Below are 16,390 nucleotides of genomic sequence, written 5' to 3'. Positions count from 1 at the left end.
TCTCCACTTGCCATGTGGGCTTTCTCCCCCCTTCCAATACCTCTCCTGGCTTCTCTCTCCCCTCAGCTTCCTCTTTGCCTCCTAAATCCTGTCAAATGGCTGCTTCTGAAGTGGTTTCCCATTTTGCTTTACCTATAATGCACAAGCTGATTTTGGCAACATAATTTAGTCAAAAAGGGTTCACATTATATTCGAGTAAATATGATAACTGTGTGAAAGATTGCATCCAAAGGTGTCTATAAATGTAGCAGTTCTGCTTTCCCCACTCCCCAGGATGCTATGGCATTCCTGAACCCATTTCTTCAGTCAAATACTATCCCAAAGTGGCAATTGGAAATGATATAGAGCTGATTATATATAAATGTGGGGTGGTGGGTTGCCTGTCACTTGAAACTCAGGTTATCAAGCTCAAGATCTAATATCAACACTCTTCTTATCAGAGGGACCAGGGGGTGGGGTGAGGGTGGGAGGAGGCTGCAAAATGTTACAGAGTAACTTGATTTTAAAAAGTTGAGATTTTTAAAGAAATTATGGGAACATAAGAAAGTCAGGGGTGTTATAACACTTAACACATTGGTACATTTTGATACAGTATGAACAGTATGGCACTGGCTTCCTAGAGAAGGGTCTTTTCCAGCTCTTCCTGGGAATGTAAATGATTGAAGCAAGGCATTTTATATACAAAGCATTTTACCACTGAAATGCAACTTTCCACTAATATCAGTTCAGATTCATTAATATGTCATTGCTCATCATTATCATTTAACTAGCCCTGATCTAAGAAAGGATGTTTCATGCAAATAAACACTTTGCATAATCTGAGTTTGAATCACATTTCCCATGCTCCATACTTGCTGCTGCTTCAGCCCTGTATCCATGTTCATTGGAATTTCAGATACTCCTTTTCTTCTCCTGTACAGGATACCAGGAGGTCTTTCACACTAAAGTACTTTAATTCTTCTTTTCCATTGCTCTACCTTCTAGTTTCATTAAGTATTTATAATTTGATGCCAGAAAATTCTATCAACTACAAATCCCAAGATTCTGTAGGATGCAGTCATAGAAGTTTAAATGTTACCTTTTGCTATGATTTTGTGGTGTGAACAGGGTGCAGGAGTGGGCATTCACTCTTTTGTTGCCAGCCTGTAGGATTCGGGTAATCTGAAAACAGTGTTATTGATGAGTTAGTAGATGCTCAGAGATCTGTCAAGAATATGGATCAACCCCCCTTTTTTCAAGCTTTATTCCCAAAAGACTGGATGCTCTCATCTCTACTTTGAAATACACAGGCAATCTTATAACTCTAGTGGATTGTTCCAAGACTTGCATTAACCAAATATGTATTCCATCCATCTCTTGCATCAACGTTTTTGTGTGAGAAAAGATTCTTTTAGCTTCAACATCATTTGTCACACTGCCAAGCATGATATTGGTACTTTTGGCTACAGGCTATTGGTGTAAAATGGGACAAGCTTTTAAAAAAATGCCACATTCATTTTGTTTAGGAAATTTTAGTACAAAAAAATCACCCTTTGTCAACAGCTTTTAAAAAACTGAGTCAAACGTCAACATTTACTAGCTCTTGAAAAAATTAAAAAGAAAGAAATTCTCCTGTGAAAAAGACTAATGATTGCATCTGTTAATAAAAGATTCAATATAGCCTGCCACAAAAATGAAGAGTACGCTCGTCAAGGTTGGTTGCAAGACAAATGGTATGAAAGAAATAGCAAAACTGAATCATATTTCAAGTGTAAAAACATAAACAGAAAAATGATTAGCCTCAAAATAGGCTACATGCTATCAACAGCTCTCTACAAGATCCATTAGGTACTTTGCTTAATTTTAGGCAGATTTAGCACTTATAAATAGAAACAGATGTTCAGAAGAGGAAGTGAACACAAATAACAGAAGAATAAAAGAAAGGTGAACAGAAGACAACACAAGGGACATATGCCACAAAACTCCTTTTTCATTCTTCTGGGATAATTTGCATGCTGTGAATCCCTTGGTTCCACAGGAATGCTACACATGATCTAGGATTTTTTGTACAAATCTGGAAATTATGAACAGTCTGCATTACCAAGAAAAATATAGTTTTTATACAGCTACAGATTGCTAAATTAGCTGTCACTTTTATAAGGAATTTCTTTAGGCTGTTGCTCCCATGACCCACACATAGAGAAGGGGGTACATTTTAAAGGGTGGGTTTCATTAAGGAACAATAACAGTAACAACTATGAAAATAGAAACCAATAATTTTTAAAAAATCAACATATTAATATCTCACCCTGAATCATGAAGACAGTAAAGCATCAATATAAGCAAAATGAAAAAGTAAACAGATTAATCAAGCAGCAGCACGGGAAGCCATCAAATGTTATAGAGAGAGGGAATATCATTTTCAGCTGCTTCCATTTAAAATACAAATCAAGGAAAGAAGAATGTAGCTTCAGAAACTAGATACCATGTATGAATAGATTATTTCTTGCCATCTGGTTTCTTCATGAAACCAGCATAGCCAATGAGTAACAAATACTTTGAGGTTCTTTCACATAACATAAGTGTAACATTGTGATGTTGACTGAGAAATATTATTTTAATGCAGAAAATACTGTTTCATGCAGAGGAAATGCTGATTTTGTAACAACAACAAATCCACACATGAAATTTGAATAGAACAAGTCCTGAACTGTGGTAATTCTTCTTAGTCCTGGATTCTTCCTATCAAGATTTCTAAACACCTGAGAAACACATTTTAACCATTTTTCAAAAAATCTTTCCATCCCATTCAGAGGATTTGGGACAGAAAATTGTTCCACAGACTGGCTACAGCTGAGCACTAATCCATACTGTAAAAAGCTAGAGAACTGGTCATCCAGGCTACTTGTCCTACCTGATCTAGGAAATCAACCATATTTGTTTCTTTCCTTTCTAAAAACTTCATATAGAGTTCATGAACACAAAAAACCACCATGTTGAGAATCACAGCCTTAAAGAATACCCAGCACTGTGAAATAACCATTCAGAGCATTATTTAAACCAGAAGATGCTTTATCTTGGGTGTTTTCAAATCTGGACCAAGTGTTGGCCATAAGAACATCACCTCAAACGAAAGGCAAGATTTCAACATCCTCAGATTTTTCCTCAGCTAACAAGGGATTTGTCCTTACTGAGCAAACATTTTGCCAGATAGGAATAATGAAGCTTTGGTAGCTGAAGTCACCACAACGGTTTTAAATTTGTCCTTGAATTCTATAATGGAGTTAGGTCATGTCCTCATATGGCTTATGGCCAATTTTAAGAAACATTCATAAAAAGTTTTAAAATGGTTACATTAAATGGTTAAAATGGAACTAAAGCAATCCATTAAATAGGGAAAATCCATTTTTACATTATTTTCACTATAATTTTACCTATTTTGTTGTCATGAAGATGTGTGATTTCAAATGAAGCTGAAGACTTTTGCTTTTCCTCAGGAGCTGAAAAAAGTACTACTTCCTTGGATAGGTCATGTCAGTAAACGCTATCAGCATTTCAAATGAATCCCTTTGGCGTGTATTTCTAGGCAAGTGAATGCAGCATTGATTCTTTGTAGTTACAATGATTGGGATGGAGCACATCTAAGAAAAGTGTATTTATTTCTTCTATGTCAGTCAATGTAAACAAGTACATTTGCCCACCAGCACTCTTTATCTTGTCAGCTGCATATCAAAGGTAGTTTTTTATGGTAAATATGAGAAATCAATGGATCTTATAAAGTGAGTAATGCAATTGGCAAAAAGTAGCTTAAAAACAAGCAGTTCCAGACTTACCTCCACTCAATATTTAAAACAATCACCAATATCCCAAACCATTAAGGTTAACATAATACAATACCCCCCCCCCCAATATCATTATTCTATTGCTGATAGAGAGTGAGGAGAATCAGAAATTTTCCCTAGGCAAACACAGACCCTGGAAGATCACAGAACAAAGGCACACTCACAAAGATAGGTCCTTGGAAACAGCTTTATTTTTCCTTCTTGCCAAGGAGAATCAAAAGCTAGGTCTGACTATTTCCCCCACTAAGCTGGTAGTATATCATCTAGTTGACCCATGACCCCTCCTACTATCTACTTCTAACGGCTACATTCTATTCTCACAGAACATGCTACAATTCCCAGGTTTCCCTCTCAGTCCAGATGGCTATTATCAGAAGCCGGTGCTCTACTCCCATCCCAATTAAACTGGCATGGAGTGGATGGAGCAGCTTGTTGGTATTAGCTGGTACAGACACATCCTGACAAAGAACATTTTCCTTTCAGGACTTTCAGCAGATTATGTCACTGATCAACCAGCGCAGATGGATACTGAGACAAGGTCACTTTCTATTGTAGAAAGACAATGAGCAACCTAGAAAAATGACAAAAAACAATGACTTTTGAAAACCTTTAAATACGAGGTGTCAAGCAATTAGCTGCCTGTCATGCCAAAGTCAAATGGCTATAAATCTCCCAAGTGGATGGACAGAGATCATGTTGTTGGCAATTGATCATGAAACTGCAATTGTATGTTCTCCGAATGTTTGGCCTCCCGACCACTAGAACTGACTTTAAGTTGTACATCTTGTCTCCTCTCATCATTTTGTTACTCTTAACTTCTTGATTCCTACAATTGGTTTAGAATATTGACTAAGTAATATTATGAATAGCAGTTACTATATGCTATATTGTATATGAAGAAACTAGCAAAGCTACCTCTGACTATTCCTAGCCTAAGAAAATCCTATGAAATCCATGAAATCACCATAAATTGATAGGTAACTTCAATGTTCTCTCTCTCTCTCTCTCTCTCTCTCTCACACACACACACACACACACACAAATATTCCCCTGATTGACTTTGAAATGGTTGGCATATTTCTACCTGTATTATTGAATAACTCCGGGGCTATACATGTATTATTTGGACTGCTTGACTCACCTGTAACTGTTTAACTCTTCTAGAGACTGAATTCTTATATACTCATTTCTAGAAATAGATTAAACCTAGTACAGGCTTGAATTCAGCATAGTTTCACGTGGCCATGAAACTACCACACAGCCATATAATCCAGAATATCAAAGCAGATAATCCACAATATCTGCTTTGAACTGGATTATCTAAATCCACACTGCCATATAATTCATCTTAATGTGGATTTTATACAGTTGTGTGGAAGGGGTCCTAGTCTTGGCCAGTTACAACTGCCTTGTGATAGTCAAGAGATCAACATGAGGAATATCAACTATAGGGGAATCCCCTTTGAAGTCCCAACAGCTCAGCATGAACATTTCCTTGCTCTCTCACTTTCAAAACAAACTTTCTCATTTTAGCTATTTCCCCTTTCCAAGTACTGTAAATAACTTGCTTTTCTTTTAGGGAAGAAAATTTTCTGAACAATGCATTGCAATAAAGTGGCGCTTGCTAATAGCAAGTAAATAAGTAAATAAACTGAGCAACCTCAACAAATGCTTTTACATTAAAATGTTGATCCAGTGAGTTCAGCTCAGGTTATCCAAATTGGGGAGATGTGTGTGTGTGTGTATAATATTTTGATTTATTATCAAAATTGTAACCAAGAAATTGTATCTAAGAAAATATAGTTATCTCAATTCTGTGGACTTTAAGCTGTAAGCCGCCTCATGTCCTATTTGGAGAGGGGCGAGATATAAATAAAGTTTATTGTTTATTATTATCATTATTATTATTATTAGCATTATTTTCTTCCACTGCAAAAAATATTTTAACACTGCTTACATATATGCTTGTTCGTGTTTAATCTGCCTTTTCCTGTGATTTAAATATAAACCTAACTGCTTAGCAATATAAAGCCATTGTCTTCAAAGAACAAAATGATTTCTACCCAGTTTCCAGTATTGAAACAATTTCTAAAACCTAAGCAGAGAGTCCATACTATATGATTTATGCATTATCCCAGTTGCCTCTTAAGCCCTTTCAGGGGTAAATGTTCATTTCGTAAATCCTCCTGCTTGATAGTTTAGTGTGGCAGCATGATGAGCACTCTTCAAGCAACCAAAAGAAAAGATCATGAAAATGCAAGGATTGCTAGAAAGATAAGTTAGAGGAATGGAGGGGTTTTTTTTAATTATTTTATGTGGCAAACCTTTCTGGAGTGAAAACCCAGCTGTATATAAATATTAAACATTTTATAATTCTGATGTTAACATATTTAATATATGTTCAATAAAACAGGATGAATCCTTGAAACAGTATGCCTCTGTGACTAAATTTATTATAACACAACCGTACACCCTTCATTTAGAAATACGGGTCTATTAGATTGGAATTGCTGCTTCCATTTTTTTCCAAGAGTCACCCCCTTCCCACCCCTCCCCTGAATGGTCAGCCCAACAATGAACATGCCATTAAAATGCAGTATTTGTAAATAGGAAGATTGGGAAGAGCAATCCCCTTGTTTCGAGCATAATGGCTACCCTGGAAGAAAGAGAGTAGACCGAATGGGAAAGCATTTGCTCAAAGGAAGCCAATAGAGATCAGATTTCTTCACTCAATACACAGAGAAAAACTGAAAGGCCAGCTTGTCAGCAAATGTTTAACTACAATGAAATTCATGCCTGCCTACAGGATTCTAATTGGATATTTCAGCATAATTTCGCTCTGGGAAATTCCACAGGGTAATCTTAGAACAGGCTTGCATCTCAAACTGGAGCCTGATTATAATTAATAGTCTCAGAACATGGAGGGTGTCACCATTTTCAGGGGATTCTCTTGTTGTGGGGAAGTGGGGAAAAAGAACAGAAAGCTAGAAGTGAAGTGGGTTTAACTTTGGGAACAGTTCATAAAATATGACATGAGGAACCAAAGACTCATTGGAGCTGTAAAGAAAAAATAAATGGGGGAAGTATTACCATAAAACAGAAAGCTACATTGAAGTGAATTACCTTCATGAAAATTTAATGCAAATGACAGAGGAGCAAAGCAATGCTTTATGTTCTGGTGTTGAAAGGAAGCTGGTAGAATTACAATTTATGAAACATTCTCTCTGTCATGCTTAACATAGATCATACCAGTGAAAACAAAAAAAGCTTCCTGCCGACTTATTACTTTTGCAATATATGTAGCTATTTACCAGTAAAATATTGTCATTGCATTTGTTATTTGCTTATATTTTCCCCCACAATTCAATAGTTTCTTTTACAGCAAACATACCTTTCTTTTTGACTAAAAAGACCCCAAGTACAAGAAGTAGAACACCTCCCCCTCCCCTCCCCAAATATGCTTCCAAGAATAGGAATTGGTTATTGGAAATCTCTAATTAAAGGCGATTGCATTGTTCAGAAATAGTTCTGTTTTCTTCAGTATATTTAACTTCAGAGAATTAGACTGGCAAGAAAATCTGTTTACTTATGCCAGAAATGAAGTTTACTAAATTGTGAACTGGTGCCATATAGAATGCAGTTGATGGGAGTGGCTGGTGCCTCCACAAGACGTTATGCTCCACAAGAGTACATTAAATTTTACTAGACAGATCTGCATTTGTGTATTCACCACCTTCTATTTTTACTTAATTGTTAAGAGTCTATCAATCGAATGTGACTGTATTAAAATATAATCCTGCATGGTTTCCTATTAAGAAAAAAACCTCTTGCACATTTTAAATTATATATAGTGGTCCCACCTAAAATAGGCTAAAAAGGCAATTCATTGTCTGAAAGCTTCTTTAGACAGCACATATAATAAAAAGCAACAGTCAGGAAAGTATAAAGATTATAAAACTTTGGCTCAATCTTGTTTGGATATTATGCTCTTTATTCAGGACTCCATGATTCTACAATTATATTTGGAAGCAACCACACAATGGCAAAGAAAAATAAACATTTGAGCTATTATCTGATGAACCAATGACCTCTAGCTCAGATTAAAGTCTATCCAAAAATTTAATCTATTTAATCTGCTCTAGATTAGGTTTGTTCAACTCACAACTTGCAAGCCGTATGCATCCCAGGATACACAATACTGTAAACTTTCTTAAAACTTGATTGTGTGGTTCTTGAGTGCCAACTTTGGAGACAACAATGGAACAGAAGGGACTAATATGAGTATGTTACATCCACAAATACTAAAGTATTGTTGGTAGTTAACATTATAATTGCAAACAGTTCAGCCAGAAGACCTGCTGAGCAATTTTAAAAGAACCTTCAAACTAGATGTCACATAATTGGAATTATTATACAAGGATATTTTTGCTTATTTATGGTGACAGATAACACAAATAAATGTGCATAGACCTCTTTTTTGGCTCATCAGCTATTATTAGTGTATTTTATGTGTTACCCAAGATAATTATTTTTCTTCCAATGTGTCCCAGGGAAACTAAAAGGTTTGATATCTCTGCTCTAGATATATACTCATACTGTTGAAAATTTTCAGTAGTGGATTAGGATTGTAGAGCACACAAGGTAACCAATGTTTCTCTGCTGGGATGAAGCCCTGTTTGAAGAAGACATAAAGGGACACATTTTGTCCTGTACCTTCCATTTTTGAGCACATTGTTGAAGCAGGTGGAAGCCTCTCTATCAAAGAAATCTTTGTGGAAAATGATTACTTGGATCTGTTCAAATCCAGCTTTAGGGAAGGAAATGGTGAGAGTCATCAGAAAGTAAAGATTAGAATACAAATTGTTTTTTCTTGTATCTCTGGGTATTTTGTTGTTAGCAACCATTGCATTCTTCTGGAATGTTTTGTTCCCAGAGACTCAGCCAGATTGCAGTTTAAGATTGAGGCTGGTGCTTCTGTTCTTCTTGTAATTGTTGCATCTAGTTCCCCAAGATTTTAAACTTCTACATGGAGCCTTCAAGAAAAGTCTGGATTGACGTGAGCAATTTTCTGATTACAGATAGATAAAGCAAAACAAGCTGAAGCTTAATTCTCATACAATTAAATATTTTGGGTAGGGAAAGAAGATGATCTGGAGAGAACTGTCTCCACAAGATCTGTTCTTCCTGAAGAAACATCTTAGATTTTCAGATTTGTCACTGTCTGTAAAGCACTCATAATGGAAATGACCAGTATAATAATAATAATAATAATAATAATAATAATAATAATAATAATAATAATAATAATAATAATAAACTTTATTTTATATCCCGCCCCATCTCCCCGAAGGGACTTGGGGCAGCTCACAACAGGGACAAGCCCGAAACAACAACACAACATATTTGACAAAAACTTAAAACATTCCAACGATACACAAAATAAAATAATGGAAAATACATTAAATAATGGAAAATAGATTTCCATAAAATAATGGAAAATACTAGGGGAACTAGGGGTTTGAGGGAGTATCGTGTGTGTGTGTGTGTGTGTGTGTTTGTATAGTCTATTAGGTTTTATTGTTGGTGTTGTTGTTTCCTGTTTTCTTCCATTTTTTTCTTGTATTTTTCATTTTATGTATTTCAAAAACTCATAAATAAAAGGTTAAAAAAGAAGAAGAAAATACATTAAAATCCAAGCAGATAAAATCAGAGTAATTAAAAGCAAACCAGCGGGGACAGGTTTCATAAAGTGCTGTATCATGGAAATGAGTAATAGTGATAAAATGCCATACGCTTTTAAAACAGAAAGAAGTATTCTAATGACAGCTCTATTTGGCCTATTCATTCAAACGCGCTCTGGAACAACCATGTTTTCAATTCCTGGTGGAAAATGGGCAGGGAAGGGGCTAACCTGATCTCCTCAGGGAGAGAGTTCCAGAGCCGGGGGGCCACTGCTGAGAAGGCCCTCTCCCTCGTCCCCGCCAGCCGTATTTGAGACAAAGGTGGGAGCGAGAGGAGCGCCTCCCTGGATGATCTTAGGGTTCGTGTTGGTTCGTAGGAGAGGAAGCGATCACGGAGATAGGCAGGTCCTGAACCGTTTAAGGCTTTATAAGTAATAACCTGCACCTTGAATTGGGCCCGGAAACTTATTGGTAGCCAGTGGAGCTGTTTAAACAAAGGAGTTGACCATTCTCTGTAACTAGCTCCTGTTATTAATCTGGCTGCTGATCTCTGAACCAACTGAAGTTTCTGAACCGTCTTTAAGAGCAGCCCCACGTAGATTGCATTGCAGTAATCCAACCTGGAGGTGACTAAGGTGTGGACCACCATGGCCAAGTCAGACTTCACAAGGTACGGTCGCAGCTGGTGCACAAGCTTTAACTGTGCAAAGGCCCTCCAGGCCATCGCAGACACCTGAGCATCAAGTATCAGCGCTGAGTCCAGGAGGACCCCCAAGTTGCGGACTTGCGTCTTAAGGGGGAGTGCGACCCCGTCAAGCACAGATTGCCACCCTATGCCCCGATTGACAGCACGACTGACCTGGAGGACCTCTGTCTTGTCAGGATTAAGTTTCAGCTTATTCACCCTCATCCAGTCCATCACAGCGACCAGGCACCGGTCAAGGATCTGAGGGGCTTCCTTGGAGTTTGGTGGAAAGGAGTAGTAGAGTTGAGTGTCATCTGCATAGAGATAGCACCTAACTCCAAAACTCTGGATGACCTCTGCCAGCGGTTTCATGTAGATGTTAAAAAGCATGGGAGACAGAATAGAACCTTGCAGGACCCCACAGGTCAATGGCCAGGGGTCCAAGCAGGATTCTTCCAGCTTCACCAACTGGGAATGGCCCTCCAGGAAGGAGCGGAGCCATTGCAAAGCAACGCCCCCAATACCCATTCCAGAGAGCCGTCCCAGAAGGATACCATGGTTGATGGTATCGAAAGCCGCTGAGATGTCCAAGAGATTCAAGAGGGTCACACTCCCCCTGTCAAGTTCTCTGTGGAGGTCATCCACCAAGGCGACCAAAGCCGTCTTCTTACCATGACCAGGTCTGAACCCAGACTGTGATGGATTCAGATAGTTGGTCTCTGTCAGGAACCCCTGGAGCTGCGAGGCAACCACCCGCTCCAGAACCTTGCCCAAAAAGGGAAGGTTTATTTATTTACAGCATTTATATTTATATTCCGCCCTTCTCACCCCGAAGGGGACTCAGGGCGTATCACATTATACATATAGGCAAACATTCAATGCCTTTTTAACATAAAACAAAGACAAGACAAACATAGGCTCCAAGCGGGCCTCGAACTCATGACCTCCTGGTCAGAGTGATTCATTGCAGTGATTCATTGCAGCTGCTCTCCAGCCTGTGCCACAGCCCGAGGTTTGAAATTGGCAGGTAGTTGTTAAGAATCGACGGGTCAAGGGACGCCTTTTTCAGGATCGGTTTAATCAATGCCTGCTTTAAGGAAGATGGAAAAAGTCCCTGATCCAGTGAGGCGTTTATTATCCCCACAAACCAATTTGCCAACCCCCCACTGGCAAGTTTTATTAACCAAGATGGGCAAGGGTCTGAAGTCGCTCTCAGAGCTCCAAGGATCCCCTCAACGTCACAAGGGTGGAGGAGCTCCCCCACCACTCAAAACAACTCAGCTGGTCTGTTTGTTGCAGACGCAATGCGGCAGTCGAGAAAACTTTCCTGGCTGCCCGCAATGCCGCGGACTAGGCCCTAAGAGAGGCTTTAGCCCATGCTCGGTCGGATACGTCCTGAGATCTGTGCCAGGTGCACTCCAGTCTCCATCTCGTCCGCTTCATCACAGCCAGCTCCTCAGAAAACCAAGGAGCTGACCTGACTCTGCGAGATGATAGGGCACGTTCAGGGGCGATTGTGTCTACTGCCCTGGCCATCTCGGTGTTATAGAGAATAACCAAGACTTCAACAGGATCACCAGCCTCCATGATGGGAAAATCCCCAAGAGATATCAGGAATCCATTTGAATCCATAAGTCTCCTGGGGTGGACCATCTTAATCGGTCCACCACCCCTGCAGAGGGTTTGAGCTGTGGTTAGTCTAAAACTGACCAGATGATGATCAGTCCATGACAATGGAAGAATATTTTGCTCCTTCACACTGATTTTTCCTCTGTCCACAACAAAAACTAGGTCTAACGTGTGTGGACCTGATGAGTTGGTCCAGAAATCATTTAGGACAGGCCCATGGCTGTCATGGCAATCATGAAATCCTGTGCTGCGCCAGAAAGGATGGACTCCGCATGGATATTCAGGTCTCCCAGCACCACAAGGTGCTGAAGCTGCAACACCAAGCTGGAGACCACCTCGGTGAGCTTAGGCAGCAAGACTGCTGTGTCGCGGGGTGGTCAATACACAAGCAGAATCCCCAGCCTGTCCCGGTTTCCAACTCTCAGATAGACACAATCAAACCCAGAAGATTGTGGAATGGGGCACCTGGTCAGAGAGATGGAATCTCGATAGACCATCACAACCCCATCTCCCCGCCCCCCAGAGCTGGCCTGCTGGTGCACCCTGAAACCCGGAGGACACAGCTAGGTGAGATTGACCCCTCCCAACTCATCCAACCAGGTTTCGGTGAAGCATGTTAACTACAACCCTATTGAGAGAAAGTGCATTGTCATGCATGCATGTGCTAATTCTGTAGAGACCAGACCCAGGTGGGGCACTTTTCTTGGGCTTATATTTGAAGAGATAGGCAATTTGGTTGGTGCAGGATGCTGTTCTGTGTGTGCTCATTAGAGCTAGTTTATCTTATATTGATTCTGTGCAACTTGGTCAAGTTATATGGTATTTCTTGACCCAAAATAAATGGTTGAACTTTAAAATGAGAAGTATGACTAATATATTTGCCAATCCCTACATATAACCGTTGTCCTTCTCCTGTTCTCCTCCCCTTTCCATAATGAAATAGTCACACTGCCCAAAGAATTCTCATATCCCCCAATCTATTCAAGATTCAGGGCCTAACAATTCTCTGTTGAGTTGAGTTAGAAAAGATTGTTTCACACTGTAAAGAGTTGCTTCCAGTAAATATAGAAAATGGTGAACCAGTATCTAGCTGGGTAAGGGCAACCTGGAGCCTCTGGTGGTGCAGCATGTTAAATCGCTGAGCTGTTGAACTTGCTGACTGAAAGGTCACAGGTTTGAATCCGGGGAGCAGAGTGAGCACCAGCTTTTAGCCCCAGCTTCTGCCAACCTACCAGTTTGAAAACCTGCAAATGTGAGTAGATTAATAGGTACCTCTCCGGCGGGAAGGTAACGGCACTCCATGCAGTCATGCCGGCCACATGACCTTGGAGGTGTCTACGGACAATGCTGGCTCTTCGGCTTAGAAATGGCGATGAGCACCAACCCCCAGAGTCGGTTACGACTGGACTTAACGTCAGGGGAAAACCTTTACCCTTACCCTTAAGGGGCAACTTCCTATATCTTCCTACTAATATTTCTTACTGATTTTCCCAACAGACTCTGGATACATTTATGTTGACAAAAATGTCAATGGCACAGTAAACAGGCTATACAAGAAATGGAAACTTGTTCAAACCATGGGCCTGAAAAGAGACACACTCTTTTTCATTCTATTTTAACTAAAGCTGAAATACCTAAAGACAGCTTCTCAATATGAAGCATGACTTTGTTTACTATTGGTTTTGTATTCATTATAATTGTTGGCTTTATTTATATTAAACGTATCAAGGTATCATTTTGTTTCTTTAATTATTAAATGCTGCGATTCTCTTGCTGCTCAGAGTTTCATCTCCTTAATTCAGCCTCCAAAGACTCTCAGTTAATGTATATTTGAGGTAACACTCTGCTTACAATGAACTGTATTGAAAAGTACCATCAAGCCTTTAGCACAGAAAGAAATCAATCTAGTGATGGTAAATGGTATGAGGTCTCATAGGGATAGGCTCATCTGTTAAAACTTTAAAGCCATACAAATCAAATATCCCTTCCCTTTGCAGAGAGCTTTATCTGGAATTAATGTGTATTAACCCTTTAGGCACTGACAAATACCAGACTACCATCCATACATATGAAATCTTCATGTTATAAGTTAAGTGATCCATACAGCAACTCTGTTGTTAAGTTCTTAGCTGACTGAATTGTTTTTGCAATTATATTCATTTGGTCAATTGCTTTAAATATTATGATTTTTAAGGCATCAAAGATAGACTGGAATATTTCTTGCATTACTGATGCACAATTTATTCTTTTCTTGATTCTGCCTCAGGACACATGCTCCTCTTAGATTTTTGGAGCAATTAGTTTCTTTAGATTTTAAAAATTGATGTGGTCCTCTGCCCAATCATTTGTTTCTTCTACAGCAACTCTACTAGGATCATTGAAATTATTGCAGGACAATTGGCTTAAGAACACTGTCATTCTACTCTGTGTGTATCCACTCAAAGGTGAGTCCCACTGGGTACATTGAAACACACTTCAAGAAATACACACACACACACACACACACACACACACACAATTTCCCTTTGCAAGCAGAAGAGCAGTAAATAGTAATGAAAAGGCCACCAGTGCATGCTGTAAGCTCTTTTTTCAGCTACTTCTTTTGTTAATGCCTGGCTGTTGGGGGTCTTCTGAACCAAGGCACTAATGGGATGGGTGGTTTGGAAAATTACCTACCACTGTTTCCATAAGTGGCTCCTAGGGCTCCCAAAAGCCAAACATGGATGTAACAGAGCTTGACCTTTGCCTTCTAATTATGTATTTTGCTAAAACCTTCACTAACATACTTGAGTTCCTGATAAGAATTTTTTAAAAGAGCCATATAATTATCCCACATGATGCTGTTATCGATGGGACATCTACTTTTATCTGCTTCAATCCATAGTGAGAGGTGGGTGAAAAATAACAGTTATTGTTGTTGTGAATTGGAATGGCCTTTTTGTTTTTACTTGGTAGGCTCTGCTTTTTCTACAATGTGGAATTACTAGCAAACAAACTATGGAACACCTCCACCTCTGAATAAAGCTCAAGAGTGTGTTATACAAGAAAAACAGAACATGGAGCTCTTCTACACTGACACCAGATTGGGACCAACTGGAGTCCTCACTGGGACTTCTTCAGCTGCCTTGGAGATGGGAGGGGATCCCTGCTGCCCAGTCACACCATACACAGTTTGCCATCACTAGGCAGCCACCCTACATGCCACCCCACCCCTCTGTCATGGCTGTCCCCAGCTACAACCCACTGCCACCTACCTTTTTCCTGGCACTTGCTCTGATGTTAAGCAGAGCAATGGAGTGCCAAGGAAGGAGGGAGAGGAAGAAATCATCCCTCCTTTCCCTGGGGATAACCATAATGCAGGAGGAAGTGGGAGAGACTACCATCCCAAATCCCTGGGCTGGCAGTCAGAACAGTTATGGCTGGTTCCAGTTGGGGCAGGCTTTGGGGTTTTCCCCAATTTAGGTTAATCTAGCTCAAGGCTGTGTCGAGGTGGTCTTGTCCTGAGTTATCCCAGATCATTCCTGTGCAGTGTATAGCATGTATAGCCATAATGAGGCTGATTCATATATTCACCTAAGTGGTCAGTTTAAATGTGCCCATAAACTGTTCTATCCTTGTCTTTATCCATTCAGGCTGATGTTGTGCTATGTGGGTCACCTCTTGACGGAGCAAATGTATTGGGAGGTTGCTGAAGTCTGCAGTTGTACAAATTCTCATTTTTTCAAATTCTTATTCAATTCTCATTCAATTCTTTTAATTAAAAAACCCTCTACATGCTGTTTTTGTTACCTTGAACATATTTCTGCCAATTCCTGATACCAGCTGTTCCATTATCTGGGCGGAGGCCACTAGGGAGTGGTAGCGAGAGAAGGATAGTCCATTTTATGGGGGTGGCAGGTGGGTTGAAGGAGTAATACCATTTCTTCCTGTTTTCCTATTATTCCCCCAGCCCATATCCCCATCGTGGAAACAACCCTCATTTATGATATGGGAAGGGGGGGGGGAGAGGGAATAACCAGCAAAAATAGAAAAAATGGTTTTCCTCCTTCAACTGCCTGTAAAATTCTAGAGCCCCCTTGTGACCTCTGCCCAGATAATGGAACTGTATCTATCTTCCTTCCTTCCTTCCTTCCTTCCTTCCTTCCTTCCTTTCTTCCTTTCTTCCTTTCTTCCTTTCTTTTTTATTTTTATAGTTACAATGGTATTGTGCATAAATGAAATAGCACTAACTCTAAGAACTTTTAAAAAAAATCAGAGAGGACCAAATTTACCCTTCAGACTATAGGAAAACCCCAGCAAATCATGCCCTTAAAAAAGAAAATAAAAATACTTTCAAAGAGCCGGGGTGCAGATCCAAGAAATGATTGTAAACAGCTCCACAAAGGAATGGAACAAGTGGACATGGAGACAACAACTAGCAAAATCCAGAAAAAAACAAGGATCTGTATTATGAGAACTGACATGTCTTTCATCCAGCCTAGAAAAGCCCCTTTTTAATATGATGTGTTTTTTTTCATCCAGAAGAAAACCACAGAACCATTGAAGTCATTGCAAACAGAAGGCCTGCAGTCTTG

The 16,390-nt window shown here is 39.6% G+C and overlaps 1 long non-coding RNA gene across 1 annotated transcript; it reads right to left on the bottom strand.

Annotated features, from left to right (window-relative positions):
- Positions 1 to 3,992: 3,992 nt before the first annotated feature.
- On the bottom strand, positions 3,993 to 8,731 carry LOC134295867 (uncharacterized). The gene is made up of 2 exons (XR_010002444.1): positions 8,535 to 8,731; positions 3,993 to 4,392 (listed from the first exon to the last, which is right to left on the bottom strand). It is a non-coding gene; the product is annotated as an uncharacterized LOC134295867 (long non-coding RNA).
- Positions 8,732 to 16,390: the final 7,659 nt, after the last annotated feature.

This window comes from Anolis carolinensis, chromosome 2, assembly GCF_035594765.1.
Source record: "Anolis carolinensis isolate JA03-04 chromosome 2, rAnoCar3.1.pri, whole genome shotgun sequence".
Classification (NCBI taxonomy): domain Eukaryota; kingdom Metazoa; phylum Chordata; class Lepidosauria; order Squamata; family Dactyloidae; genus Anolis; species Anolis carolinensis.
Note: the sequence above shows the minus strand (reverse complement) of the source record. Positions and strands in the feature narration are given on the sequence as shown.